The sequence below is a fragment of the Podarcis muralis genome, chromosome 12 (genome assembly GCF_964188315.1).
Source record: "Podarcis muralis chromosome 12, rPodMur119.hap1.1, whole genome shotgun sequence".
Classification (NCBI taxonomy): Eukaryota; Metazoa; Chordata; class Lepidosauria; order Squamata; family Lacertidae; genus Podarcis; species Podarcis muralis.
In genome coordinates this window covers 36381276-36407223 of record NC_135666.1, presented here as the reverse complement: position 1 = coordinate 36407223, position 25948 = coordinate 36381276, and the positions used below count along the sequence as shown (strand labels likewise).

Here is a 25948-nt window from a genome sequence, read left to right as displayed (position 1 = left end):
TTCATTTCCTGCTGAATCTGTGATCTAGAGGATCAAAGTTTGCATTATGTCAGGAGCTGCACTTGCATGGATTCCAGAATACTGGTGCAAGAAGTCAATGCCTGAGTTTCCTCCTGTGTGTAACTGTTCTAACCAAATTACATATTTCTTACCACTGGTTTCTGATAGTTCTGCATAGCTAAAGTCCCACAATAATGAGTGACTATTATTTAAGTGTCCTTTTTGCTTGGTTTCAGCATTTGGGTCAGAGTCCAGTTGCTACAGTGACATTGCAGCTCCTTGCCCTTGAGTAAGGCTATAAAAAGACATTGTGCAAATGCTTCGAAATTAGCAGTAATTAAACCAGCCCACTTCGCTGCTCTTACATCTCTGCTCTTAGTCAGCCATCCCCCTCATTGTCAGGGCTCTGGAGCAAAGACCATTGTAGTGCTCTGCACAACTGAATCTCCCTTTTCTCCGTATGCAAATGGTGCCTTCCAGGCATCCGCTATTCCCTAGGGAGTGCAAATAGTATTCATCCTGAATTCTATGCATTGCAACCCACTCTTAAGAATGCTGCAGAAAACTAGGCCCCGCTGAAATGGATGGCACAAAATGCTTGGGATCAGGTAGATGCCAGTGCCGTGTGTGTGTGTGTGTGTGTGTGTGTGTGTTGCTTAGATCTATAACTTGACAGATGATAATTTACAGCAGGGGGGGGGGGAGCAGGTGGAAGCAGGGGGGAAATATTGGCTATTTCGGTTGTGCATACAGTGGTACCTCAGGTTACATACGCTTCAGGTTACACATTCCGCTAACCCAGAAATAGTACCTCGGGTTAAGAACTTTGCTTCAGGATGAGAACAGAAATCGTGCTCTGGCGGTGTGGCAGCAGCAGGAGGCCCCATTAGCTAAAGTGGTGTTTCAGGTTAAGAACAGTTTCAGGTTAAGAACAGACCTCCGGAACGAATTAAGTACTTAACCTGAGGTACCACTGTACTGTACTTAGGTTTAGTTACAACTGGGCATGGGCGAGAAATATTTTTCATTCTAAGGGCCACTGATTCAGATTTTGGTGCTTATAGAAACTTAGAATAGCACAGATGAGTAGTCAATATCCCTCCCAAGAATGCAGGGAGAGAAAATGTGTTTCATCCTCCATTAACCTTCTTTAAGAATCCTCACTAGGTTTCTTAGCTTATTGTCAGGTTTTCCATTAGATTTCTGTTTTGGAGGCCATTCTATTGTTGCCCAGTAGCAATGCTGGTGACAATGAGTTCCGCAGGTCAATTCTGCGATAATTACAGCTGTGTTTTCTGACGTTTATTTTCCTCCTTCATAACAGTTATCCTGGTTTTCTGCACCCTAACCCGGAAGCCCGCTCCGTGTCATTTTAACTGTACCAGGGCAAAAACAGGCGGAAGGAACTTTGAACAGTAGCTTTCAGAACGGCAAGCAGCGTGGCTTGAGCCCGAAGTAGCATGCAATCCGTTCTTTGCTTACACCCACGCAAACTGCAAATGTAATATTTTTAGAATGCCCACGTTAAAGGCTGTGAGAAGCTTTCATTTGGATATTTGCATCTTCAGTAGCAAAAATACCTCGCCGCCCTCTGCTCGATTCCTTTTTCGAAAAACAACCCAAACCCCAAACCTCCTGCTAATTTTAACATTGCAATGGGTTTCTATTTTGCGCGGTTGAGGCAGAAAGTGCTCTAATCGGAACCAAGGGCGTCCCACGCATGCGGCAGTGGAACGTGGGAGCCCATCTCAGCCCAGAACTGGGTGTTGACGGGGCAGCGCCCTAATGAGCTGTCTGTTCTTCCGGGGCGAGAAGCGCCACAGTTGGCTCCTCGTCAGCCCAAATCCTGAATGGTGCCAAGGCGTTGATGAGATTACTTGAAGAATGCAAGGCGAAACCCCGCCTCCTTGAAAGCAGCCAGTAAAACCCGCCGCCTGGGCGGAATCTGGGTGGGACTGGCGGACTCTTTCCTTTGTCGCTGCATTGAGAGAACTCACAGAATGGGAAGGGAAGGAGTCTTCTCGAGAGGCAAGTGTCCGCAACTCTGAAATCTATGGCTGGGGCAGTTTGAATATGCCTGGGGATGCTTCCAGCTTTTTAATTTCTATATGCAAATTAATAATCCTGAGAGCCTTTTTCTGCATTTTGCATTCTGTCCTTCAATCTTTGTGGAGTTTGATTTCTCACTCGGATGGTTTCATGATAGCGAGGGGCTATTTCTTAAAGGTTTCGTGGCTCTGCTTTAATCGTGTGTACAGGCTGCGAGTTTTTTTAGCTAAGTTGTGGAAGTGGTTGGGCTTCTTTGCAGCAGCTTCCTCCAACCTTTTCCAGCTGAGTTTTCAAATCTGGGCTCGTGTGTTGCAAATATTCCTTAACTTAAAATGCCTTTGCTTTCTTCGGACCCTGTCCCCGGCCACCGAACGACGGCTTGAATGGTTTTTAATGGTGCTGCGCGTTCCTCGCTGGCGAAATGGGCATTTTTTTTGGGGGGGGGGGGACACTTTGGCAGGACGCGCGATTGCAGAAGCGGGGGTTATTCTAGAATGGTGTGTTCATCCGACCGAGCCGCACTTCAAAGAATGGGAAATATTGCATGCGTTTTGTGGTGCAAATCCGAAGTAATTATGGAAACTGTAAATCGCTAAGCTCAGGAAGAGGTGCAGTAAAGCTGGTTCGGGATTAGTTTGTTGCACTGAAATCCTGACTCTGTGCTGTAACAGGGAAGCGTTCTCCCGACTCTAAATCATGCCTCTTTGCCTTGGCCAGTTTAAGCCCACCTTTCGGGTTAAGCACCTTTGCCTCTGTTCATCCGGGTGAACTGCGATCGCACGCGAAAGTCTTGCCCCAGGGTGACGGGTGCCTCGACTCGCTCTCCTTGGTGCCCGCCCGCCCGCGCCGCATCTCCTCTTTCTACCTGTCCGAGAAACATGGCTCGCTGACATCATGGAAACACCCGACGGCTGCCCGCGAAAGCGCGAGCGAACGCCGCCTTGGCGCTGATCCGTCTGGAGATTCCCCTTGGTCAGCGCCGCTGTCAATCAACCGAGACGATTCTTTGCCCTCTCCAGAACCTCCCTGGGAGGAACCAAGCTGGGTCTGGCCGAGAGGCTCCGCCCCTTTCTCGCCGCCGAAGGGAGTAGCAGGGAGCAGGCAGGTAGAGCTGCTTAGAGGGTGCATCTTTGTGTTTGTCGCTCCCGCCCGCTTCGTTGTCGCGGCTGTCTGCCTGTCAGTGGCTTCTCTGACTCCTGGCTGTGCTTTGGCAGGTTGCTCAGAGGTGAGGAAAAGCCGCTTGGATCTCGCTCCCTCCAAGCCCTGCCTGCGGTGGGGGCACAACCGCGGCTCGGAAGAGCTTACTTTATAGCCCGACTGATGCTTGCGATCGCTGTCAGTTCCCAGGTAGGAAGAGTTGTTCTGATGTAGTTTCCCCCTGGGTTTTCTTTGAGGGGCGGGAGATTAAGCAACTTTCCAATTGCATATATCGATTTACTGCTCCTTATTTTCTGTCCCTCTCTGGTTTTCCTCTGCAATTTGGCTTGTGTGAATGCTCAGCTGTTATGTAGCTTCGTTTTATAACTACATGCATTGACACTTTTAGCCATAAATACTGTATGCCACTGGGGAGGAGAGAAAGAGAAGGGTGTGCGCCAAGTTGGTTTGGGAAGATTAGTGATGCAAATAAAAGGACTCTCAGTATTGTTTTGTGAGCTTCTACTATCTTCTGGGCTGCTAACTGCTGGGAGACAGAATACAGTACTGGGTTCAGGAGACTCTTTGGGTCAATCCAGCAAGGACATCCCTATCCTTTCCTTTCCCCATCTTCACCCAATGGTGGTATCTTACTAGGTTTGGGGAGCTGTATGCTACCTTGCAAAACTCAGGTGCATCTTATATTCTGTGCACAATTTTTTCACTTGGTTGCTGGAAAGGTTTGCAAAAGTTTTTTTTTTTTTAAGAGCTTGATAATTTGTCTGTGAAGTTATACATGGCATGAGAAATACTTGCATTGTTTCTTCCAGTACTGAGTTGAATTAGAGAAATCTTTGAGAGAGGTCTTTGCTCAATATCTGGCTGCTACTTTTTATTTTGCCAGAGTTCTGTGGATTGATTTGTTTAAAGCTTGAGTACTTTTTCCACTGATGGTAGTTGGCCCTTCAAAAGAGCTTGTATTATTTCCGTAGTTCTTAGGAGTTTTTTTTGTACTGGTATAGTTCCTGTGGTTCTCAGCATCTCAGACCAATACAGTAATATCACTCTGTGTCAAGAAAATACCTATTTTCTCCCAGGCTTGGTGTTGGGCAGCTGGTTTCCTGTGCAGAATTTTCGAGTCTGTGATGATTGCATGAGAGGCTCTGGTCTGGGTGATTTAAATAAGAGTCGCTCCATATTAAGACATTCAAAGTATCAAGCTGGAAGTTCAATGTCCCTGCCATCTGCAAGATACACAGGAGTTCCCCATACTGATTCCTGCTGCCCCAAATAATACACTGGTTCTATCAGGATCACAATAAGGGTGGCACTTTCCATGTTGGGTATTGTAACATGAACTCTCCAGGCCCACTGGTAGTATTTATGAGGAGGAGTAGCAATAAACCACATCCAACTGTGGTTCAAACTGCCATTTGGATGCAGCCTAATCATTGCTTTCTTATCTTTCTTTGTGATGCTGTGCAGCAAGCATAAATGAGCTCAGATCTTCTGAAATGTAGAGTGCAGCTGCATGGTTCCCCTGTTAGACGTTAACTGGAAATAAACTCATTAGCCTGAATAGGCATGAGCAGATGTCCTAGTTTGCTTGCATTCTCTGAAACGATTCAGATTCTGAACATCAGTCTAGTCATCTCTCATAAAATCTATTGCAATCCTCAGTGGTGCTGTTAGAGAGCAGTATTTGATGTTCCTGTATTTGTTTTTATCCCTTCAAGAATACGTCTGTAGCAGCTTGAAATGGAACTGCAATGTTGAGGATTTTTAATACAATTCTTTTGTTTTGTTTTGTTTAATTGTAAGAGTTTACTTTGTGCACTGAAACATATCTAATTCTGGATTAATTGATGCATTCACCATGTATGGCTTACTACATCTGGGGGTTGGAGACTGAATTTCTGGGAGGCTCTTCAGCAGGGAACTACCACAAATCTTGCCTTCTTGCTGTGTGCCTTGGAAATGGCAATAGACAACCAGCTGGCTGTTGAATGTAAGCTCAGAGATCCTGAGAATATCTGCGCTTTTGCAGAAATAGCTTGTGGCCTCTTTAACCCCCCGCCCAGTTTGCATCAATGGAAAAATTCTCTTTTCTCCTTTCTTGATCACTTCTTAAGAGAGGGGAGTAATTAAATCTAGTTTCTTCTAGACACAGTGTTACTGATTTCCTGTTTATTGGGTTCAGAGAAAGCAGCCTGAGCTCATGGCCAGGACAATATGGTCACGGCTGTACCTCTGCATGCAGTGATGCAAACACATTGGTGTCAAACTGTCAGCAAGGGACTAGCAATTTTAATGCTAGGCCCAAACTGGTCCTCTGGTATCTCAAAAGTTTTCTTCTTCTGCAAATGCGGCTTCCATTTTACTGTTTCATTTCATGGGCACTTCTGAATTTGTTTAGGGTGTAGCTTTTGAGCTGGCTGAGGGTGGTTGTGTGTGTGTGTGTTCATCTTTCTCTAGCGCTCTGCAGCTTCCCTGATTGCCCACACTTTCTGATCTCAACAATCTCTAATGGAGGATTTGCCTCATGATGTCTTCTCTTGGGCTTCGGTTGAGGAAGGGCTCAGTGGTAGAACATCTGCTTTGCATGCAGAAGGCCCCAGGCTCAATCCCAGGCATCTGCAAGCAGAGCCCCCTGTCTGAAACCCTGAAGAAGCGCTGCCAGACAGAGTAGACAATACTACTCTGAACCCAATGGTTCAATAGATGAACCCAATGGTCTGAGTGTGGGCACCCAAGAAGGACGCATAATGCAGACCCCCAGTGAGATTTGGACCACCTCAGAAGTACAGGTGGTATGAGAAAAGCCCTGTACTCCACCCACTGAATTTCTTTCTCTCTCATGTACACACATACACTTTGATCATTTTCAATTGCAGTTTCTTTTCTCATTCATTGAGAGAGAAGCGGAAATAGCATTTCTGATATTCTTATTAGTGCTGAAAATTTGACACCAACCACAGTGGTGCTAGCAGCAACCGTGTACTACAATTAGCTGTTCCCACAATGGTTCCAGACTGTTTCCATCATTTTTAAATATTTGCTCCCCGCACCAAAAATTCCTGGCAGTTGGCACCCTTGGAAACAATTGCCTGCCTCAAATCTGCAGCTCACAAAGAATGGGTGCTGGTGGTTTTCCTGTAAGTAGTTGGCTCACACATGCTATGAATCGGGGGTCAGCAAACTTTTTTAGCAGGGGGCCGGTCCACTGTCCCTCAGATATTGGGTGGGGGGCAGACTATATTTGGGGGGGGGGATGAACGAATTCCTATGCCCCACAAATAACCCAGAGATGCATTTTAAATAAAAGGACACATTCTACTCGTGTAAAAACACACTGATTCCCTGACCATCCGCAGGCCGGATTTAGAAGGTGATTGGGCCGGATCTGGCCCCCAGGCCTTAGTTTGCCTACCCATGCTCTGGATTGTGAACTACTGTATATGAAGTTGTGGGAAATTAGCATCCCTCACGGAATCCTCCCCGAAGAGCCCTATGCATGTGGGAATGCGACATCTTAAAACAGAGAGAGAGGTGAAGGTGGGTAGAAGGTAGATTGGGATTTACTGGCAGATCTCTGGGTGATCTCTAGTAGACTGGCAAGGATTTTAGGTCCCTGATGGCTTTAACAGCAGTAGCATTTCCCCTGCCCTAAATTATACTACTAAAATGAAAAAAGCTTGGAATAATCAGGATTGGGTGTATGTGTGGAAGGACTATGAGCTCAGTTCCTTGCAAGCTGGATGGATCTTGATGTTGTAGTAGCATAACACCTGGAGGCAGCCCTGTATAGGGAAGTTTTTAATGTTTAATATTTCACTTTGTTTTTGTATATGCTGGGAGCCGTGCAGAGTGGCTGGGGCCACCCAGTCAGATGAGCAGGGGTACAAATATGATGATGATGATGATGATGATGATGATGATGATTCAATCACATATGCTTGTGTGCTTTTCATGGCTAGCCCACAACTTTTCAGAATGAAGAGTCTGATAGTCAGTGCTATTTTTCTAGAAAAAGAGGTGCTGGAACTCACCTTGTTCTCTTATAATGGCAATGGCACCCACCTGAGAGGTGCAGGAACTTAAAAAAAGTCCTGCTGTTGACACTACGCTGCATTTTAGCAGATCTTGTAAACTAAGTTCTGTATTTAATGCATGAGCAATGACTTAACAAAGCATAAAGCCTGTGGTGATCTTGAATCTATTTCTAGTTGCGCTTGGAACTATTTAATACTGAAACCAATACAGTAGTGCCCCAATTATAGTATTTTCCACATTACCAGGTTTACTCTGTTGTTGTTGTTTTTTGTTTTCTATATAAGCTCAGCAGCGCAGTGTAACTGGCCAAAGAGCTCTGTTTTATTGACTTTGGCCAAGGCTCTCCACTCAAGTTCTCAGACACATTTCTACCTCAAGGCAGAAAAAACTTGCACAGCCAAGGTCTTTTCTACCTTTTCCTCCATTACCGGTTTCACTTGTACACTTTCTAAACAAAAGTTGGCTGCTGGGTCATTTTATCCAACCTATTCTCCATCTCCTTCACTGGGCTGTGCTAGGTGCTTCTCTTCCTCATCATGGCCCCCAGACACAGGTTTCAGGGACCCCATTTTGCAGGACAAACCAAAGACAGGCTCCCTGAGGTAGAGCTGGCAATTGTGCCGCACCAAGGCCAGGGAAGTTGTTATGGTGCCTGAGGCTGAAAATCCCACAAGCACCTTCCCCGCTTCTTTGGCAAGCAAAGATGACGATAATAAATGGAATAACTAACTGTGCGCTGCCCTTTCTGATACCCCAAACAACTGCCTGAGGTGAATGTCTTACTCTGTCTAACACTGAAATTGTGTCCTAGATAAGTGGAGAAGCACCTGATACACTGAAGGAGAAATAGACCCCTTGTCTTAGACCTGGAAATAAGACGCCCCCATGTATAAGGCACCCCCTATTTTGGGGGACTCAGATTTAAGAAAATGTGAGGAGATGGCCCAGAGTATAAGACACCCCCTAATTTTTGACAATATTTTTAGGGGGGGACTTAGTCTTATACACGGAAAAATACGGTAATTTCAGGCCATACTTGTCTCAGTGCTGTATGAATCTGCCATTTTTCATCCGTTAAAAATTACCCTTTTTTTATATACAGTCTTTCATAGCCTCAGCTTCTGCTTTGTGGCGCTGTGTGGTATCTTGGCAGGCTTCAATGTGTGTAGGTTGAGAAAATGCTCAATAAAACCCCCCTGTTACTCTCAATATGAATGGATGCAAGGAAGAGGAGATTGGGCGGGAGGGACTTTGCAGCCGTGGTGAATCCTTGGTTTCCGGCTACTTTCAAAGTACAGGAAATATGGGTGAGGTTTGTCTCTTTAAAAAAACGCTTAGCACATTCTGCTAACACTTTTGTGAAACAGCTTGGAAATTAGAGTACTATTTGTAAGTACTTAAGGGTTGTTGTGTGTGTATGTGTCTTTTTAGTTATAAAAATAACACTTTGTTGCCTCAGTTGAAGCTTCAATAATACGTGTAAAAATAGTAATGTTTGTAATTTTAAAATTTGAATGCATACTTTCTGAGAGTCAGATGGAAAATGTTTCAGCTTTTTACAGCAACTGTAACAACCCCAGTTGTCCAAAAAGAATGGCATTCATATACTATAAATAGATTTTTAAGGAGAATATGCAGGTACACACACATACACAGTATTTAATGTCCATTTTCAGGGTGCTATAATGGAAGATAGCATGAGTGACACTTTGTTATGTATTCAGTCTACAGACAGATTCTGATTCTACTGAGCGTCACGGTGATTTTGCTTCAGTCAAACATTTGAATCCTATAATTCCTCCAAGCATCGTAGGCATTCAAGTAGTTATGCCAGGGGTAGGGACCTCTGACCCACGAGCCAGTCATGGCTTGCCAGGGGGTCCAGTTTGGCCTGCCAGGCAGTTTTCACCAAACCACGCTCACCCACCTATCAGCTGACATCTCTATGGATGGATGAGAGGACGGGGTTTAATCCTGCACCTGCTGCTCTGCCCATTTCCCAGCAGGGAACAGGATCCTGCAGCCTAGGCAGCAGGATCGAATCTCTGGGCATCAGCTGATGAGTGGAGATTAAAGATCAGCATGAGATTGGGAATTTAGAAGGGAGTAGGCAAAACTCTCAAAGACTTCCCATGCAAGCCTCTTCCCTTCCAAATTCCCAAACTCAGAGACTTAAAAGGAGAGTTGGCGGAGGCTTGCAAAAGCCTTTGGATTTCCCCCACTTCTTTTCTAAATCCCCAGTTTCACCCTGATCTTAAAACGTGTCTGTATGAGGGACACTCAAAGGCTTTTGGATGCTTCCTTTTAAATTAACTTGAATCATAGGGCTATTGGATTAAGGTAGGGTGAGAGATAGTGACTTTGCCCAGTGAGCTTCATGGCTGAGCAGGAGTTTCCAGTCATAGACCTGGAACAGACCTCAGCAGCCTTCAGATGCAGAAAACCCACTGTTTCAGCATCCTTAATAGGTGGTTCTCCAGCCCTTGCTTTGATACTTATCATACATTGGGGGAAAATGGCTTCCCTGCAATAATCCTGGGAATCATAGTTTAACTCTTGCAGATCTCCAGCACCCTTAACAAACCCAGTTCCCAGGATTCTTTGGGGGAAGTCATGTGCTTTAGATGTGTGATGCGTATCAAGTCTCTTTCCAAGTCTGAATCATAGCCAGTCTAGCACGTCACAAATATTTGTCGTAGCTCAGAGAACTTGACTAGATAACTAGCCTGGTGTTTCAGTCTTACGATTCCAGGACTTGCTTGCTGATAAGTACATTTTCTCAGGTGCCCTTCAGTTATGGCCCTTGGGTACATGGCACCCACTTTTTCCATGATGTGTCCCCATGTGATTTGCTTTGTCCTTGTGTGATGGTGCTGTGAAAATCAGCTCCTGCGTGGCTGAGGTTGGCAGCTGAAGGGCACCTCCATAATGCACATAGTTTATATTTAAACTGTAAGCTCGTTTCTTGTTAATGCAGTTGTTAGTTTTAAAATCTGCTTGGTCTTTATCTTGCCAGCCAGGTGTTTGGTTATGGGATATGTGTAAACACGGGAATAGCGGCGATTAGATAAATTGCAGTGAAAATCTGTCATTTGAGGTAGGCAACGTAACAGCCAGTGTGTATTTCCTTAATTTGCGGTTATCTCCTCAATTTGTGGCTACACTTCGAAATGCAGCTAACACTTTTGAATGAAAACTCTCCGTTGAATATATCACCATAGATATATTCCCTAAATTGCACGTGCTTAAGGCAACAATCTGCAGCCGCTTAGTTTTGTGCAATCCCAGCAACTTTAATTGAACTGCTCTGGAGTAAATGGGTTGCCAATTACAGCCCAGTTTTCTGGAGCTGCTTAGATTTCTGGAGCACAACAGCAGTTTGTGCTGCCACAGTAAAGCCAACATTCTCTGGTAAGCCAATGATCCAAAGCCATATGTCTCTGGCAGTGTTTGAAATTAGCTAGGTGCCAGGATTGCACCTAACATCTACACCATCTGGAGGTGCATGCCTGGGGATCATTGGATCTGGACCGTTTTCACACACTAGCAACACATCCTATAGAATTCTATCCACAATATTTTATCTGCAGTTAGCAGAATGAATTTCAGGAACCAAAATGCTTTTTCTGTGCAGTCTGAGCAGGATCAGTGAACAACATTACCGCTAATTGTTGTAGCTCGTCTTCACCCTACCCCACTGCCCTGCTCACAAGTTGTGAAGACTATTCTTACAGTATGAATGGTCCGTGTCACCATTAAGAAAAAGAAGTAGGAATAGGCCAAGATATATGTGGACTGTCCCTGGATCGAGCGACTTTTTGAATTCTCAAAGCTGTAGCAGCATAGTGGACTTAGAAGCTGACATAGGAAAAGGTTAAAACAAAAAAAATTCCTTCCAGTAGCACCTTAAAGACCAACTAAGTTAGTTCTTGGTATGAGCTTTCGTGTGCATGCACACTTCTTCAAAAGGTTGCCTGTCTTCTAAACAGTTGAAGAAGGCAATTTGTCAGCCTGCAGGCACATTGCATTGTTAGACTCTTACTGTGGCTGAAGCCTGATCTACCTTGAATTAAGAGGTCTTGGCAAGGTTTTATTGCCTCTGTGTGAGAGAGGTCAGCTAGAGATCTTTGCATGCCTTTGGTATACTTTTGAGAGATCAAGGGTTGAGATTTTTGCACAATAACTTTGCACAGCAACTGTCTTCAGGTGGGAACAGTATCTAAAGGTTTTGTATTTTCTTGTGAGCTCCAGCAACTGCCCCTTTAACTGAAGAAAGGGCGTAATTTGGAGAAATGCATGTGGCTGTTTATAAAAGTTCTTGAGATATAATTGTGGCGTAAGCAATTGTCTTGCCTAATCACAGTTTGGCTGCTGGATGGCTGTGTGCCCCTTCCGAGATCAGACATGCCGTGCCTATTAATACAGGTATGCTGGGAAGCAGAAGTAGGAGAGAGTTATTATTGTCCTCACATCCTGCTTGTAGGTTTCTCAGAAGCATCTCATTGACCACTGTAAGATATAGGGTGCTGGACTTCATAGGCCTTGTGTCTGTTCCAGCAAGGCCGCTTTTATGTTTTTAAGCTTGAAAGATGAATTCCAATTTCTGAGGGATTACTGTACTGGAGGAATGCATAAATGCAAGAAAGAAGCTAGCTTGCGGCATCCCTGCTTTTCAGGAGGCAGCTATGATTCAGTAAAACAGGTTTATTGTTTTCACTCCAGAGGATTTTCTTTCAACAAGTATTGTCCTGTCCTAGTCAAATTATTTTGACCATAAGAGCCTGCTCATGCTTGCTTAAAAGCTGATAGGAACCCTAGTTGATAAATTTAACCAATTACCATTTTAAAGCTTAATAATAATAACTTCATTATGTATATGCCACCCATCTGACTGGGTTGCCTCAGCCATTCTGGGTAGCTCCCAACAGTATTAAAAACACAATAAAAACTTTAAAAACTTCCCTATACAGGGCTGCCTTCAGATCTTCTAAAAGTCAGATCGTTGTTTATTTCCTTGACATCTGATGGGAGTGCGTTCCATAAGGAGGGTGCCACTGCCAAGAAGGCCCTCTGCCTGGTTCTCTGTAACTTCACTTTTTGCAGTCAGGGAACTACCAGAAGGCCCCTGGAGCTGGACTTCAGAATACCTATGTCTGCAGATGTCTGTGTTGCTGTTACATCTCTGGCATGAGAAGGAGAGAGGAAAAGGGAAGAATTCTCTGAGGCCACTGTATGAAAAACCCCATTAAAATATTTTAGGTAATAAAAATTAAAAAACATGAAAGCGAGCATCCCACTTGGAAGGAGTCCCGCCGTGTTAATTGGTGCTTGCTCTCGGGTAAGTTTGCCTTGAGGCCATCTTCCTTTACAAAGGGTATCAGACAAATTCTAGCAAACTATTTAATTCTGCCCCAGTCCCCCCCCCCCCCCCGCTTCATTAGTTTTTCCGCAGAGCCAGAGTAGCCAGCTGAAGAAGAATAATTCTGACATCTTAAAGGGGAGGCAACATTGATGGACTGCTCATTCCCACTTAAAATTAGTCTGGCAGTTCAGTTTTATTTATTGAGGTGTTGAGTTCCTCCGTTTGTCTGATGAAAGACCATCTCTCTGCTGTATAAATAGACATCTCGTGGCAGGGATGGAGGGAGAGAGAATATAAAAGTGATTGGTTGGTAGTATCTGCCTGTATTTTATAGGCTGTAAAATTTGTGGGAGTGTCATTGTGTGTGCACTCTGATTAATTTTAAGATGCGTTAATGTGTTTCACAGCTTTAGTTTGTGCTGAACATCACGGCTGACTTCGCTCAATATTGTGACAGTCTTGCCAGGCACCTTGTTTTAAACATTTCAGTTTAGAGATTGTTTTAAAACAAAAACTTAGCTTTCCAGCAGACATCTTCTCCAGAATCACATTAAATAGGGTGGTGATGGCAAGATTATCAGTGCCGGTGATACCTTCATTCTCTCATGCGCATCATGCTTCTGGGAAGAGAGCATCAATTGGGAAGATAAAATCCCTGCTACTGTATACTTTTAGTTTGGATTTTGCACATCTAAAAGTGCTTATTTTTATTAGCTGAGATTTAAGGGTGGTGCTGTGCGTTAAACCACAGAGCCTAGGGCTTGCCGATCAGAAGGTCGGCGGTTTGAATCCCTGCGACGGGGTGAGCTCCCGTTGCTTGGTCCCTGCTCCTGCCCACCTAGCAGTTCAAAAGCACGTCAAAGTGCAAGTAGATAAATAGGTACCGCTCCGGCGGGAAGTTAAATGGCGTTTCCGTGTGCTGCTCTGGTTCACCAGAAGCGGCTTAGTCATGCTGGCCACATAACCCAGAAGCTGTACGCCGGCTCCCTCGGCCAATAAAGCGAGATGATCACTGCAACCCCAGAGTCGGCCACGACTGGACCTAATGATCAGGGGTCCCTTTACCTTTAAGGGCACCTATGTGCAATTTAGACATAATTTTATCCATCTAGTTTTTTCTTGAGTGTATGTATGTACACAATTACATCTATATACATAGTGTTTTCTTACTCCTTGCTATTATTATTATTTATTAAGTTTGAACTGGGCCTAGAAACTAATTGGCAGCCAGTGCAGTCAGGCCAGGATCAGACCGCCGCCGAATTCTGCACTAGCTGGAGTTTCCGAACCATCTTCAGAGGCAGCCCTGCATATAATGCGTTGCAGCAGTTTCACCAGATGCGAGGTATTGTTGACAGTGCTGCATGGTCAATGGCTGTATCTATCCACCCACCTGCTCTCCCTCCTCCCTGTTGGAAATGTTCCGATACTTAATTGGAAACTCGAAACCTGCTTGAAAGTATGGATGTCTAGTACGATGTTTTATTTATTTATTTAAAGAGAAGGTAAATTGCATCTCCCTCTTGCGACTTGATGTAATCTTGCTTCTGGTAATATAGTTGTGTTGCATTACCCAATGTTGATTGCTACGCAAACATGCCTTATTTACTGAAACCAGGATTATCTGGGTGGCGTGGTTTGGAAGGACGGTTGCATCCTGCGAAACTGGGTTTAATCTTGGAGGCTCACCCTTGTAAATAATGTTCTTGAGGTTTTGGGTCAGTCCTCCATCCGCTTGGCTGTTGAATGGACACGATATTAATTTTAAGATAAGCATCTTTCTTCTCCCTTTTGTCGTTCAACCTGTTGCCACACTTGGAAGCAGTGTGCTAGATTTTAGCAGAGTCCTGCACATGCACGAGCAAGCGGCTTAGCCTAGCCCCAGTTACCTGGGAGGAAACCTCACTGAATTCTGAGTAGACACTCAGGTTTGCACTGTAAGCAAGTGTTGGATGCATTTTGGCAACAGGGACTGTTTTGCAGTCTTCTTGCCATCAGGTAATGAAGTTGTTTGGGCGCATTTATTTACCTTTCCTCCTACTGTTAGTATGTGCACGCATGTGTTTGCATGTGTCACAGAGGCTGGCCAGTGTGGGGTGCTGGATGAGAATGTTCCAATTGTTTGTGAAGGATCCATACTCAAATTCCTGCAGACTCATGAAGCTGGCTGGGTTTAAGTAAGGGGTTGTCTCTGTCCGACTTACTGGACAGGTAGCAAAGGGGAACAAGGGAACTGCAAAGCACTTCACAGACAGAAAACAGCCATAGGCTGTGTACACTTCTGGTACACAGTAGTGCACTCTCTCTCTCTCTCTCTCTCTCTCTCTCTCGCACGCACGCACACACACACACACACACACACACAAATACCCATTCTCCCAACTGGCAACTGATAGGATGGAAAATGCCTTTTTGTGATGGCAGGTAGTGCTGTGCTACTCATTTCAGTAACTCATTTCAGCTACAAAATGGGTTGCATGCAGACTTGTCTATATAAAAATATGAAAGCTGTGCATTTCTGTCCCTTTTCCGGGGTCTTCTGCCTCAGCCTCCTACTTAAGAAGTTAAGCAGAGGAAGTACACTAAGGACTCATTTAAAAGGCCCGCTTTTGAGAACAGTTTCAGACCATGACATTTTCAAACCCATCACCAAGCCTAGAATCATAAGAGTTGGAAGGGACCTTGAAAGTCACTTAGGCCAATCCTCTTTTTCAGTGCTGGATCTGCAGTTTTAAGGGAAATTTTTAATGTTTAATTCTGTATTGTGTTTTTAATATTTGATTGGGAGCCGCCCAGAATGGCTGGGGAAACCCAGCCAGGAGGCGGGGTATAAATAAATTATTATTATTATTATTATTATTATTATTATTATTATTATTATTAAGTGTGTGTTGCAGCTACTGTGTCCTTGGCATATAGTTGTCCAGCCTCTCTTGTATGAATCCCTCCAGGTAAAGAGAGCCCATTACCTCTTGAGGCAGTCTGCAGTCTCTCCTAATGGGATCTGCTTCCCTTCAATTTCCACCCATTAGCTCTGCTCCTGCCCTCTGAAGCAGCAGAGAAGAAGCCTGCTCCATCTTCTGCATCACAGCCCTTCAGGTATTTGAAGGCCGCAATTATGTCTCCCATTAAATTTCTCCTCTCCAGGCTATATTTCATCGTACTAAGTAAGCAGGCTCAGGCCTTTTGAAGATGCAACGTGCACAGAGACCAACGTTTGTCGCGCGCAGCTGAAAATTAGGTTTTGGAATTAGGAGAAATCGTCATTGTTCACACTAGTGGATTTCTGCTTGCGGCAGATTTCTCATCTAGATCGCTTGGAAACATCCCCCATTGGGTGCTGCTTTTGTAGAATCTTGGAATTGAAGGGACTTTGAGGGTCATCTGTAGTGTAATCCCCTGCAATGCAGGAATATGCAGCTATTCCACAGGGGGATCGAAACTGCAACCTTGGCATTATCAGCACCACACTCTAACCAACTGAACTCTCCAGGTCCTCATTTCTATTATAAAATAATGATGCCAGCATAAAATCCCTTCATCAGGTAATATTGCCATGAACAAAAGGTTCAGGATTAGGGGCATATATTTTTCTTCAGATATGTTCATAATTGGCTTCCCTCCTTCCTAGAGGGAAAGGAGCAGGTGCTAAACAGGTGATTTAAGTAAAGGTAAAGGTACCCCTGCCCGTACGGGCCAGTCTTGCCAGACTCTGGGGTTGTGCGCCCATCTCACTCAAGAGGCCTGGGGCCAGCGCTGTCCGGAGACACTTCTGGGTCACGTGGCCAGCATGTCATCGCTGCTCTGGCGAGCCAGAGCCGCACACGGAAACGCCGTTTACCTTCCTGCTAGAAAGCGGTCCCTATTTATCTACTTGCACCCGGGGGTGCTTTCAAACTGCTAGGTTGGCAGGCGCTGGGACCGAACAACGGGAGCGCACCCCGCCGAGGGGATTCGAACCGCCGGCCTTTCGATCGGCAAGTCCTAGGCGCTGAGGCTTTTACCCACAGCGCCACCCGCGTCCCAAACAGGTGATTTACATAGAAACAAAATGATGGCACAGATTTACATGAAACTTTGTGGCTATGTTTTGATGAGAATTAGAGATGATTACTATAACTTAAATAGCAATGCCATACACTTTACCATAGTGAGGAAGGTTGCAGAAAGTTGATCTGCCTGTATAGCTCAGTCAGCAGAGCATGAGATTCTTAATCTCAGGGTTGTGGGTTTGAGCTCCACGTTAGGCAAAAGATTCTTGCATTGTAGGGGGTTGGACTAGATGACCCTCGTGGTGCCTTCCAACTCTACAATTCTGTGCTATCCAGGTGCTAACTTCTGGTGAGAATCTCAAGGCTTAGCTGCTTCGGGTTTTTAAAAACATTTTAACCTGGCTTGAACCAGGCAGCGCTTCTTCAGAGAGAGGTGTGCCCTCTGTAAAACAGGACACCTTGTCACCCTGGACTAAAAGTTAATTAAGGATCTGTTGAAATGAAGTACAATGTTAGTATGAATTTAGCTTAGGGGAAAGGAGGATTTCAGCAGCTGATCAATACAGATGGCTACTGAAGAAATTGCTAATCTTAAAATGTGCTTTGGGTTATGGATGAGGAATACTTTACAAGAGGAATAACATTTGGCATTATGAGATTATCAGATTATCAGTCCAACGTAGGACATAGAGTGACAATATCGAACGAGACTCCAAAGCCTTGCCATGTAGGTTAATGTCTTGTTTGTGCAATTTTTTAATGGGTTTCAGGTAACCTATTAAGTAATTCATTGGTCAAACTGCTTTTAAAGCTACCTTATACAGCATGTAGAAATGAAGAGCAAAGTCCACCTAAGTCTCAGCCTGGTTTGTGAAATCTTTTCCCAATTCCAGGAAGCTTATTTGTATGTCATAATATTTCTCCTTGGTTTAAAATAGCTTATCTTCTGCCTTGCCTCAAAACAAAATGCGCACTCCTTGATTGCATCAGTTCCTTTCTTTTTTAAAAAAATAAATAAATGTGTGTATATGGGGAGGGAAACCCAGACACAATTCTTAAGTGTTTTCCTAATTGACTTCTAGAAATATAGTAGTGAGCGGCAGGTATAATTTATAAGTGCATGGCTAATGCTGATACTTGACTGCTCTTTGAAAGCACCGAGATGCAAGAACAAAGCTTTTCTTTACACACAAATGGACTGCAGTCATAGTTCCTCCTTTTAAAATTCCCTTGTGTTGAAAAAGAAACAAGTTCATTATAGCAATTTAACTATAGGTTTATAGTACAGTAAGTAGAGACATCACCTTGCCGACCAAGGTCCGTATAGTAAAAGCTATGGTTTTCCCAGTAGTGATGTATGGAAGTGAGAGCTGGACCATAAAGAAGGCTGATTGCCGAAGAATTGATGCTTTTGAATTATGGTGCTGGAGGAAACTCTTGAGAGTCCCATGGACTGCAAGAAGATCAAACGCATCCATTCTTAAGGAAATCAGCCCTGAGTGCTCACTGGAAGGACAGATCATGAAGCTGAGGCTCCAATACTTTGGCCACCTCATGAGAAGAGAAGACTCCCTGGAAAAGACCCTGATGTTGGGAAAGATTTAGGGCACAAGGAGAAGGGGACGACAGAGGATGAGATGGTTGGATGGTGTTCTTGAAGCTACCAGCATGAATTTGATCAAACTGCAGGAGGCAGTGGAGGACAGAAGTGCCTGGCGTGCTCTGGTCCATGGGGTCACGAAGAGTCGGACACGACTAGACAACAACAACAAAATGTTATAGAGTTAAACTGCAAGTATGGGGAAGGAGGTTGTTCCTTCATTTCTCCAACTCTGAGAGCACTTCCCTCTTTTTCCCTGGCATCTTAACTTGGCTAGGTCCATTAACCACTGGAGCTGTCCCATGGTTGATGTGGTGCAGTGGTTAGAGCATGAGCCTTGGACCGGGCATGCTCTTTGGGCTGGTTGCAGGGGGAATTACCTTCCTCCGCACCCAAAAGAAGTACTTCTGCAAACCTTGAGGTTCCACCAAGCATGTTGATACTTCCCTCTTCTTTCTCAGTGTTCCCTTGTTTTCTGTACAAGCAATTCTCAACTTACGCTAGGGTTATACTCCAGGGATAGAGCATAAATCACGTGCAGTCAAAGCACGTTGGGTTCAGTGGTGGGTGGGATTGCCAAAGTATTTCACCTCCGGACACCCGCCTTCTTTCTGCCTCCTTTTTAATTTTTCTTTTTGCCAAGTGCATAAAGCTGAACACGCAAAAGTTAAATGTGCACAAGTTGTGAGTTACCTGTCCAAGCCTGGCAGCGGTGCTTGCCAGCTGCATTTGCTATTAGAATAATGGAAGATGAATATATCCATATTAAGAGCACAGGCTGGAAAATTTGCGTTTTAACCTGAAAATATTTCTCTTCCCTTAAGATAAATGAGATTTGTAAGACAGTAGGGTGGTTTTATTGCATCATCATCTTGAGGAAATGTGTGTGCTGGGTCCCCATTTGAGGATATCTGAAGAAGTGTGCATGCACACGAAAGTTCATACCAAGAACTAACTTAGTTGGTCTTTAAGGTGCTACTGGAAGGAATTTTTTTTGTTTTTGCTATTTTCCTTGTGATTGGTGATACAGTGGTACCTCGGGTTACAGACGTTTCAGGTTACAGACACTTCAGGTTACAGACTCTGCTAACCCAGAAATAGTACCTCGGGTTAAGAACTTTGCTTCAGGATGAGAACAGAAACCGTGCGGCAGCGGCACAGCGGCAGTGGGAGGCCCCATTAGCTAAAGTGGTGTCTCAGGTTAAGAACAGTTTCAGGTTAAGAACGGACCTCCAGAACGAGTTAAGTTCTTAACCCCCGGTACCACTGTGCATGGACTCTCCACTAGCCATTCTAAGGGAGCATAAGAAGAGGAAGCCACCTTTTCTTCCTTCTCCTCTCCTAACTGGAATATCAAAACAACCTAAGACTGGCTCCCATATTCGACTAACGTATAGTTTCTGTGAAACTAGCACTGGAGAACTTGTTTGGCAACTTTTGTAGGTGTGGCAAGTAAAGGGGATTAATGTTGTCACCTTCCCTTCCAGAAAAGAGACCAGCTTTGTCTCTTTAAATGTGTGTGTGTGTGTGTGTGTGTGTGTGTGTGTGTGTACGTGTGTGCATGGTCAGAAGAAGCATCAATGGATATTGGGTGAAAGCAGTATGCAGCATCACCTTAATCCACAATTAAACAGAAGTAATCCTCAACTGAGTTTCTAGTGAGACCAGTGAAGATGTGAGGCAGCTTCTTCATTGGAGGTAAAAACAGATCTATAGATGTGAAGTAACATGTTTGCTTCGTTGTTTTCTGGAACCCTATACTGTAAGCTGCCTTGGGTACGGTAAGACAGGAAGGTCTGCAAATTAAAAATGAAATAGTAGGATGTATGTGACAATGAATACACACCTTTTTTTTACTCTGAATATACACTTGAGATTACTTAGGACTTGGATTCAGTGAGTTTCTGTGCCTAATCAGTTCATACATTCATACGAACCATGTGAATGTATTCATAGCATCTGTACATTATTGATGATACAAAAAACTTACTAAAATTCACTGGTTTGCCCTGGGAAAATAGTGTCTAGAGATGGAATTATGGGCCCTTTGGATTACATCATATGGAATGGTTTACTTTGATATCCTTCACTGCTTTCCTAGGGCAGATAATATGTACAGTATGTCTCTGTGATATTCATACTGGACATGAAGAGCTGTGACCTTCTGGTTTGTATTTCTATAAGCCATAGACTTCACTTTGGTGAGTCAACAAAGACAAGTCTGGTTCTGTCTCTGTGAACACAGGGAAGGAAGTCTGACACATCTCCCTTCACAAGGCTTTTCTGTGGCATGTTTTTGCGTTGTGAGTCTACTTTTCCCATGTTTTCTTCCATTTTTAATACCAATTAGACTTGTTTACCAGGTAGAGATGGAGTTGTATCCTTTCACCTGTGCAACATCACTTATAGCTGTTGACTGGCTGTTTACAAAATCCTGCATCTTTCATACAACGGTATATGAAGCCCAACTCTGATTTCTGAGTTTTTTCATATGGACCCTTGCTTCTTTGCCTTTTTAAAAAAAATAAAAATAAAGGTGTGTGATAATACAAAAGCCATGTTACTCGGGTGAAAGGAGATCTTTCTCATTGCCCTTCCCAAATAACAATCCATTTTGTGTTGTTGGTACTGAACCTATCACCTCTGTTCAGGAACACAATCATTACTGGAAACAGACTGAGGTGAGGCACAAACTGAGAAGGTTAATTAAAAAAAACATTTTCCACCCTGGGTGACTCACAGGTACTCCACAGTTTTTCCCGAGTTTCAAAAGTCTGAAGATAAGGAGCTGGTTTTTATGCCAAAGACATATTTTCTGTTAGGAAAGTATGTGTGATGCCTGTGTGCTGTGTGGAATCTGGCAAAGCCTATTCTAACATTCTGTCCTGAGACTCCTGACTATAAACGAAGGCTAGAACTGTACTTGGCGGTGGAGGAGAACGCAAGTATTTTACATGCCTGTGGCTGGTTGTGCCAGTGCTCTTGCAGTGTAGTTTAAAATCCCATTTCAGTTAAGAGTTTGTGGTTTGCTGTGCTTTGGCTATATTGCTTCCAGAAGTTGGAAACGAAAGACAAAATAAAAAGTACCCAACTGAAATTTTCTTTTTGGGGATATTCCTGGACCTCTCTTCAGTAAGACCGCAGAGCAGTTAACGAGCAATAACCATTTTCCTCTTCCTTTCATTTTAGAATGTAGAAGGGACCAGAATAAAGTGGTTCTTAGGATGGCATTGTCTTGCAACTCCTCCTCACCTAAACATTTCCAGTATACACCTGAAAACAGTGTCCCACTTCTCAGATACAGATCCTCCTATTTGGATGAAGATCCAAATTTACTGTTAGAATCTGAACTTTGAATTATTGCAGTCACAGGTTTGGAAAGCTACCTACTGAATGCACAGGCTTCCTGTAAGAAGATAACCTCAGAGCTGAAAATGTGCACAGTATCTTTTAATTTATTGAGTTTTAGGCTACCTACATACATTTAAAGCATGCTGACACTGTAGCCTTATTAATCCACGGGTAGGAATAATTGTTGCACCCGAGCAGAGACAAAAGGAGCCAAACGACACCAAGGGGTTAATCCAGAGAAAGAGCGTTTTATTCTGCCATCCGGAGGGGCAGAAGGCACCTGTGTGATTCAGTTCACAAAAGACAGGCCGCACCGAAAACATTTTACAAGCAGGTTTTATCCTTTTTTCAAACCCCTTTTTTCCTCTCCCCCTTCACAGGTTCTTACATAGAAATGTTGCTTTTCGTTCTCTGCCTCTGTTCCCGGAAGTATGTTGCAAGTCAATGTACCAGGACAAGGTTATTTCGATCTGGGAAGCGAAAGCTTTTCTGTTCTCAGCTATGGGTTTGTTACAGCGTTTTTGTTACAGAGAGGACTGCTTAGCTCATGCTTTTTGTCTTAGAGGAATATGCAGTTTTTAAAATGCGTATGCCGAGGCCTGGCTGGGGGGGGAATTCACAAACAGTTTTTTTAGGGCTTTCTGGGGTAACCCTAACTGTACCCCTTCATTCCATACCTCTCAAATTTGGACAGTCTTTTTCTTAAAAAGACTCGTCCCAGGAAGGCACAGGTTGATATTCTCGGGTCAGAGCTATAATCTGGGGGCGAAGCATGCGTGAAATCATATTGCGTGTCATTGTATGCAAGCATTGCAGCAGGCAAGGTACAGAAAAGCAAAAAATTAGCAAAATGAAAAGTGGGCCTAGCAGCAGCAAAAACAGGCCTTTTACCCATCCTAGGTTTGGCAACCAGTCAAGCCATGACATGTCCCAGCCCTCCCAGGTTTGGGTAGGAATATGGGCCACTGTTTCAAGTCCTGCTGCCAAATTGTGAATGGCCTCACCATGATCAGAGATGTTAAAGCAACAGGCCCCACCTGTGAGATTTAACGCTGCACAAAAGCCGCCATGTTGCGCCAGGAGAAAGTCCAACGCTAATTGGACTGAGAGAACCGCATTGCGTGTCTCATCCAATTGTGTGGCAATTAGCCTAAGGGCGGTGGCTGTTGTGTTAGCAACAATCTCTACCACTGCCTGGAGTCTGATTAGGCGATTCAAGTTATAGATTGGCCCCCTTGCCCCAGAGATTTTCTCTCCCCGATTCCATGAGGCTGGAGCATAATGGGCCAGTATCCTTTCCGGAGGCCACTGATTTTTGCCCCAATTCTGGGAGCTGCCACCTGCAAGTGTTGCCAGGTCAGCCGAACGCCTCCTTCTACGGGGTGCAGAGGCAATCTGGTCAGGAATCCACATGGGGGGTATTAAGTAGGCTGGAAAACAGATCCCATACCATCCTCTTGGGAGGGCATGATAGGCCTTCCTGCCACACACCCAGTAAACGTCCTGACCATGGGCAGATATGGTGCCTCTCAGCAAGCGGGCCAGGCATGCAGTCAAATTGGAACCAGAAAAGGTTCCTGTCTCGGACTCAAACATGTTAGTTGGGGCTGGGAAGGTACGATCACAGTGGGAAGTGCCCACATAGGTCTGAGAGTCACTTGCGACATTTGATTTGTTGACACAAAGGCAGCCAGTGATCCTGTGAACCTGGAAAGGGACAGAATGATTCCATAAAGAAGAATGGTTGCCCAGAGGCTGGAAGGCAACAAGTGGAGTTGTAACCAAGGATTCATTCCAAGGCACAGGGAGGAGTGGCATTCCTCCCAGAGCATCTACAGGGGCCAGAGTGCAGACGGCACAATTGGTCCGATTTGCAGAGAACGCAACCATCTCAGCAACCTGAATCCACTTATTATATGTGTGGTGGGCCCCCCACGATTGCAGCAGTTGTCTGGTCACTGTGAGTGGTACTGGCATTCCAAAGGTCAAAGGCAGCAGAAATACCAGCATGGGGACCCACAGTTGTATTTGAGCCATTGTATGCACAGGGAGGGGCTTAGGTAAGTGCTAGAGAGTGGGCTGGGGTGTAATTACGCTGAAAGAAAAGACCCACTAGACACCCTCCTCTGCAGGGGTGGCGTAAAGCAAACCAGGCCCAGGTACCTTAAATAAAGTTCAGTTATGCAAAAAGGAAAGAAAAGAAAATGTCCTCTTTCAATCCACGCTGGTTGCAGGAGCCGGAGCGCAGTCTGGAGCACGTCTGGAAATGGTGAGTCGAAGCGGCTCTTGTTGATGCGGTGTAACAGTCCAATCCGAGAAGGCCTTCTTTACACGGGTATGATGTATCCAAGGAGCTATGCCAGAGACTTTAACAGCCGTGGGAGTAGAAAGCAAGACGATGTGTGGTCCTTTCCAACAGGGCTGGAGCGGCGTTTGGGCCCAATCACGTATCCAGACCTCCTCACCCGGCAAAAACGAATGGAGGGGCTCAATCAAGGAGCAAGGCGTCCTGGCGAATTGCCACCTGTTGAGACAAGAAAACACACGGGAGAGAGACTGCAAATATTTTTCAATATGCATATCATGAGTGGAATGTGGAGATATCATTTGCACATAAGGCAGGGGCCTAGCAAACATTAATTCAAAAGGACTCAGATAAGAACGCTTGGCCGGAATGCTTCGTACGCGAAGCAATGCGAGAGGCAACATGGTAACCCAATTTGAGTTCGTTTCTTGGGTTAAGTTTTGCCACCTGAGATTTTTCAGAAGTCTCATTTGTGTGCTCTAAGTTTCAGAGCTTTAAGCCATGTTGCAAATTTCAGTTCATTTGCCAGTGTCTGTAGAAAGAACAATGCGCTCCTTGCTTCTGGCAAAGTTTCAAATTCCTCAAAATATCAATTCCTATGCCGCAGCTCCTTTCAGAGTAAAATTGCACCTTAAAAAGAAAAACTTGACAAAGTTCACAGAAAGCATTCACTTGCTTTTAAGAAAGTCACTTTCCAGGTTAGTACTTTGGGGCAAAGCCTTGGCATTCTGGGTTTATGTGGCTGAACTGTAAATCCAGAAAGTGTGAGGTTCAGGGTAGCTGGTTGGCGAGAATGCAGCATTTTCCTCTAGGGATAGCAGCCAAGAGATAATGCTCTGAAGCTACCTCCAAGCGCCTGGCACAAGGGGGGGGGGGGAGCTGATGTCCTGTTACTTGCATGATTTTTTTAAAAAAACAGTCTTTTCACTTGCTTTTTCGCTGCAACAGTCTTTTTGAGCAAGCACATAGATGAGAAGAAATCATTTTTGAGAAATCTTATTGTTCCCAGCCTGTGGGGGTGGGGTGTGTCGGGCGTGGGGCCTGTGGGCATTCCATTTCCCAATGACTCCCTTGCCTGCAGATGGCGCACTGGCTTCTTCCCTAGGCGTCTTCTGACCCTCCCATGGACACCCTCGCTCGCTCCAGGATTGCGTTTTTGGCTTTCTGGCTGCTGGCTGTTTGAAGACAAACCCCTAAGTATTTTGGCTGGGTCCTCTTCGAAAGAAGGATTCTGATTAAAAGTGCTTGGAGGTCTGTGGTCCTGGGCGTCGGATGACTCCAGGGGGTCGTACACTCAGTGGGGTGGGGCCATCAAAGTAGAGTTTTAGCTGCCTCAATTGCAACTATTAGTATTGTCCGCTGCCCTGAGGGCATTTATCTTGCAGATTTCCTCAATGGTCAGTATTGTAATCCTAGGGCTTTTAATCCCTTGGGTTTTAATTGTCTCTTTCTTTTTTAACAGTTCTGTCCTATGCGGCTCTCAAAGCCGCCTGCTCTTTTTCTTTCTGTCTGCCAATTCACATCCTGGCACTGGGCTGCTTCTAGAACCCAGGGGGCCACATCCAGTTCTGTTTTAAACAGTTCTACATACTGGAACACTCTGTCAGACTGCTTACTAGTCCATCTTATCTCTTTATCTAGAGTTTTTCTGAAGTCTTCATCATCATCATTATCATCATCACCTCTCTCTTCACCTTCCTGGCTTGCATCACAAGGGGGTTGGGGAGGGGCAGAGGGGGGAATCTTCTCATTTGGGTCCTCAGTCTGGGCATTGGGTGGAGAAGCAGCCCTATTTGCTCCCAGATTTGGTTGCCTTGGCGCAGTTGCTGCATATGGCGGTGGGGGGGGGGGGTAATTATCTCCTCTTCTAGGACTGGTAAAACTGGTGGCTTTTTAACTTGTAATTGTACTGAACACAGTTTGACTTGGGCAGTCACAATTCTATTTTTCTGAAGCCATGAGGGATTTTGATCCACATTGGCTTTCCAGATAGAAATATAGGGAATCTGATCTGTGTGGGCCTTGAAAATGTTACTCCATAAAATGTTGACCAAGTTTGGATCAAAGGATCCTCCAGGAGGCCATTCTGGTAAATACGA

General features: G+C 44.7%; 1 protein-coding gene across 8 annotated transcripts in view; it reads left to right on the top strand.

Moving 5' to 3' along the window:
* Positions 1–1874: 1874 nt before the first annotated feature.
* The window catches only part of OSBPL3 (oxysterol binding protein like 3), a 101183-nt gene continuing 77109 nt past the window's right edge, over positions 1875–25948 (top strand). For 6 of the 8 annotated variants that reach the window (XM_077937021.1, XM_077937019.1, XM_077937020.1 and 3 more), the window contains exon 1: positions 1875–2028. The gene's annotated coding sequence lies outside the window, so the exon portion shown is untranslated. Of the gene's footprint in view, positions 2029–2536; positions 3397–15566; positions 15701–25948 lie in introns of those variants that run through there. The other 2 variants (XM_028749660.2, XM_077937015.1) reach the window with 2 other exon arrangements.